The sequence below is a fragment of the Centrocercus urophasianus genome, unplaced genomic scaffold, assembly GCF_019232065.1.
Source record: "Centrocercus urophasianus isolate 14NV4802_14NV808 unplaced genomic scaffold, USGS_Curo_1.0 seq_9, whole genome shotgun sequence".
Lineage (NCBI taxonomy): Eukaryota > Metazoa > Chordata > Aves > Galliformes > Phasianidae > Centrocercus > Centrocercus urophasianus.
In genome coordinates this window covers 13241451-13246851 of record NW_024885532.1, presented here as the reverse complement: position 1 = coordinate 13246851, position 5401 = coordinate 13241451, and the positions used below count along the sequence as shown (strand labels likewise).

Genomic DNA, 5401 nt, shown 5'->3' with positions numbered 1-5401 from the left:
CCTTCCTCCCTTCCTTCCTTCCTCCCTTCCTCCCTTCCTCCCTTCCTCCCTTCCTCCCTTCCCCCCTTCCTCCCTTCACCCCTTCCTCCCTTCCTTCCTTTTCTCTCATTTTTTAAAATTCAGAAATAATTGCCTGTCTTTCATAAAAACAAATTTCTGTAATTTTTTTCTCCTAATTGTGAATTTGTCATTTCTAACAATTGCTACACAGGAATTGTTTAGAGAATGAAGTCATTATTCTGAAAAATTGTCTTTCACATTTGGTTTTTAAAGAAGTTATAAATACTACTTGTAACTTTGTTATATTTTCAACTCTAGGGAAACTGGTCCACTAGTGTCATAGAATCAAGTTTAATCATCAATGACCACGTGAATGGTTGTGTCGTTGATACACAGAGTTGCAATCAGAGTAATGACCTCTGAATAGGTCATTTTGTTTTTAATATTGAAATGCTGTTCCTACTTAGTCACGAATAATTGTGTCAGTGGTTGCATTAACAAACAGGAAAAGCTTCCTTTAAGTATTTGCATTAATATTAACTAATAAGAATGATATTTACACTAGATATACTTATTGAATCAGAAAAAAAAAAAAAAAAAAGTTAAGTAATAACTGAAGAGGGCCAGAAGATTGTGGTCAGTGGTGCACAGTCTAGTTGGAGAACAGTAAATAATGGTGTACCCCAGAGGTCAATAATAGGTCATATTTTACAGCTTCACTAATGGTCTGGATGATGGGGCAGTGTACCCTCAGCAAGTTAGGAGACAACACAAAACTGTGGGAATTGCAGATACAGCAGAGGTTGCATTGTCATTCACAGAGACCTCAAAATACTGGAGAAATAGGCTGACAAAAATCTCATGAAATTCATTAAGGAGGAGTGGGGAGGAACAACTGCGAGCACCAGTACATGCTGGGGTCACCCAGCAGAAAATCAGCTTTTCAGAAAAAAGCCTTGAGGTGTTAGTGGAAACAAAGTTGAACATGAGTCAGCTATGTGCTGTCACCACTAAGAATGCAATGGGCATCGTGGGCTACAATTTAGGCAAAGTAGTGCCAGAAGGTAGAAGAAGTGGCCCTCTACTCAGCGTAGGCAATGATGCATCTGGAACACTGTGTCAAGATCTGTTCTCCTCAGTACAAGAGAGATGGAGCTACTGAAGAGATTCCAGTGAATTGTTGCAAAGATTATAAAGGGAGTGGAGCTTTTCTCCAGCAAGAAAAGACTGATAAAGCTGGGACTCCTCCCTCTGGAGAAGAGGAGGATCAGGGAGCTGTTATCAGTATCTACAAAGATTTGAAGGAAGGGTACAAAGATGACAGTCAGGCTCTTTTCAGACACACACAGTGACAAGACAAGGAAGTAGAACATGGTATCTTCACTTTGAACATTAGGATGCCCTTTTTCCTTGTACACTTGCAAAGATTGTCCAGAGAAGTTGTAGAGTCTCACTCCTTGGAGATCTTCAGAGATGTCCGGACATGGCCTCTGGAGATCTGCTCTTGGTAACCATACTTGAAGTTGTTGGACCAAATTACACCCAGTCTCAAACTTTCTCTGATTCTGTGTACTATCTAACTGAAATGTACAACAATGCTAATATTTATGTCTAGAAAGATATGTAGCATAAATCATTTTTTAATTTATTTTATCGTTTGCAGAACTAATAAATTAATATCTCTGATACATGGTTTGATTTTGGGGTTTGTCATGGTTTTGTGATTTTTTGGTTTTTGATATTCCACATCATAACATCATGTAGTGCACTGGGAGTAAAAGTGTTAATGCTCCGATTCCAGCTACCTGTCCCTGTATATCATGGAAATTGTGGGATCTGGTCCTTCCTGGTTGGGCGGTCACTTACTGCCTTGCAGGGGGTGTTGGAGTGTGCTTTCCTAGCCATTCCAAGCTTTTCAGGTTTGAATAGATCTTGGGAACTCTTTCTCTCTCCTATTTTATTTGATTCATTAGTCTCAATTTCAATTAGATTGTATTATATTGTATTATCTTGCATTCCGGTATCATAGTTAGTAAAATAAGTTTTCCTCCATGGATTGTTGCCACTGTTTTTTTTTTCCTTCCTTGAGCCCAACTCCCATCTCCCTACCCCTTTTCCCTTTCCCTTCCCATTTTGTGGGTCCAGAGGGGGCCCTGGGGCCTGCTGCCCCCCTGTCATGGGCATAGATCAATCTAGTTAACTATGTGACAGGGTTGCCCTATGTGCAGCCAGGAGCTGGTCTTAATGATCCTAATGATTCTATTATTCCAGTGCTGGATTAGTAAACCGAAATATCCAGTCTTTTCGTACCGCCTTTCCATTACAGACATGAGGAAGAGCCCATTCTCGGAATTTACAATTTCTTCTCCAAGTATTAAAAATAATATATTTTTTTTTCTTTAAAAATTGTATAGTAAATAATTTCAGGTAAGTGATTTTCATTCACTAAATCTTACAAGTTAAGCCCACATAAAAATAAACTTATTACAAGAAATCAACTTACAATAACATGATTGTCTGCAGTATTTTTCACACACAGGAAAAGAAGTTAAGAATTTAGCACTTAAAAGTTTTTTGGCAAGGTTTTATAATTGCTCATGTCTTATCTTAAATAGGCCTGCCGAAAAATGTTGTGCTCTTAATGGAAGTCCATAAAACATCTTGAGATGTGGAATAATTACTAAAGGTGACTTAGAAATTAAATGTATATTAAATGTGCAGTACTGTTAACACATACATGGTACAAAAGCAGAGTGCATTTGGGTATGCAGGGAATCCACTCAAACAGAAGTTCCCTAGGCAACCTTCGTTGTTGGCAGCATCAGAGGAGCTCAATGTACTGACTCTAAAAGAGGTGACATGGGGTGGAGTGAAGTGAATGCACTGCTAGGATGGGAACTTGATGTTGCTACAGAGCTGGTAGGCTGAACAATTTCTACCCTGAGCCAACAATTTGGTTGTTTTTTTTTTTTTTTCTTCTATGATCTTTAGTTGAACTTTGCTTATTACGATGTCATTATACAAAAACATACCTCTGTCCCAAAAGGTAGCCACCTCCAAGAGTCTGTATCTTTAAATGAGAAGTGAGAGAACTTTACACCAATCATAACAAAGGTACGTAACACTAGAGTCATTCAAGCTCCACCTGAAAAATAAGAAATAGTAACAAAATGTCTTAAAAGAGGGGGGATGTCAGGGAAGATACTATCACAAATGAATTGGGAGGACACCACTGGCTTCTGCAATTAGGCGATGGGCTGAGATTCTCTTCCCTCTGCATAGGGCTGCCTATTGGTTAAGATTTATACACTCAGCCAAGCGCTTCCCCTGGAAACTTAGAAATCTTTTTAGATTTATTCCACGATTTAATACAGTGTTAAATACATTTGTATAATTCATATTCTTTGTTAACTTCACATGCTGTACAGGCAGTGTATTTATCACTGTCAATCTAAAAGATTCTTCAGGGCCTTGATGCCTTTCTTGTAGTGAGGGGCCCAAACCTGAACACACGTTCGCCTCACCAGAGCTGAGTACAGATCACTGATGATCACTTCCCTGCTCCTGTTGGCAACACTATTTCTGATACAAGACAGGATGCCATTGGCCTTTTTGGCCACCATGGCACATCGCTTGCTCATATTCAGCTGAGCATCGACAAATACCCCCAGGTCTGTTTCCTCTACTTCCAGCCACTCTGCCCCAAGCTGGTAGTACTGCCTGGGGTTGTTGTGGCTAAAATGCAGGACCTGGCACTTGGCCTTGTTGAACATTATCCCACTGGCCTCAGCCCAGTGATTCAGCTAATTTAGCTTCGAGGTTCTCATTGGGCATGGCCAAGAGTCATAGTGAGAGCCCGTTCAAATACAATTAGATGAATTGGACAACATGCTATTTGTGAATCATGATCGTACAGATACTAAATGCAACCAGACTTATTCACCAAATGCACATTCCTGACAATTCAAGCTCAGCCCTTCTGCCCCTCTGATATCTATCTCAGGACAAACTGTAATGCAAGGGGTTTTAGTTTCTTCCAGATTATGTTGTCCTTTCATACAACAGAAGAAAAATGTTAAAAAAAAACTTTTCAACACAAAGTGAAAATGTGCATTTTTCTTCTGATAAACTCCCCAGAACACTTAAGAATACAAAATACAAGTAGAGAAAATAATAAACAGGTTAGCACCTTTTACTCTTTCCAGTTACCTTTTTCTTGTTATTTTTCCCCTATGTATCTCTGCACAGGTGATTTAAAAAGTTACTAATGTAAAAATGGTAGCTGTTGCTGTAACGTTTCCAGCTCTGTCAACAGCAGTTTTTCAGATTTCTCCTTGTTTTCAAGATTCTCATTAATGAGAATTATTTTTTTTCAACTTTGGGAGATTTTTACAGTTCTCCAAACAGAGATTAAATTTGATGCTATTCATTATTTATACTACCCATCATATTTTGAGTTTTTACTGAACCTGGAGTAGAGTTGCTGCTGTTATTATGAGGATCGAGTAACTTCTTGTTTTATTCATTCATTCATTCATTCATTCATTTATTTATTTATTTTAAACACTGTAGAGTCCTCCTAACTTGTGTGTCCTGATCTGATTCTGATTTCTGAATGCAGTTTTTATTTGAAAGAATTTTGCTAGCTAGGCCTATTTGTTATTCCTAAATGGATTCTGTCACTCAAATAACTGCACAAAAATATCATTGGTATATTTATTGTGCTATTGTGAAACTCACTGCATATTGAAAAACTCACTGCATAAGTGAAGAGAACAATTTTTCAAGCTTTCTTTGATGGACCAAATCAACCAACAACTGTGCCCCATCAATCTCTACAGTTCTTACAGTACTATCATGCCCTTTCTTAATTTTACATGCCACCTTCAATTTTCTTACCACATGGTGCTAACTGTTACAATGTCTTGCTTTCGACTGTCATTTTAACTCACAAGCTTAAGTAGTAAGTTGGTAACTGCTGAACTCAGAATGGCATTGGCACCTGTTTTATATCTTTTACAAGGGAATGCATTTAAATTATAAAAGTACCCAGAGACAAGGATACTGGCACATTGTTTCACGAAAATATATAAGGAAAATAAAGAAATTATTTTTTTAGAAAAAGTTAGGAACTTGACATTCGTCTTTTAGGAATAAAATGATCCATGAAGATAACATTCATGATGAAACAATTTTGAAATGCACTTCTTTCCTTTTCAGAGACTAAGTACGCATTCTGTAGAATTAAAAAAGGAAACATAACGGAAATTATGTTGTAGGAATAATTTCTAATTTTAATGTTCTTTAGTTCCTTTTTAGAAATCTGTATAGTCATTCTTCATTAGTTAGGGAAGGTTTTCTCTGCAGAGGTGTTGATCTCCTCCTGAGGATTTTATCAAAA

At 37.7% G+C, this 5401-nt stretch overlaps 1 pseudogene; it reads right to left on the bottom strand.

The window, feature by feature from the left end:
- The window catches only part of LOC122171500, a 6261-nt pseudogene extending 1357 nt beyond the window's left edge, over positions 1-4904 (bottom strand).
- Between the last annotated feature and the right edge of the window lie 497 nt (positions 4905-5401).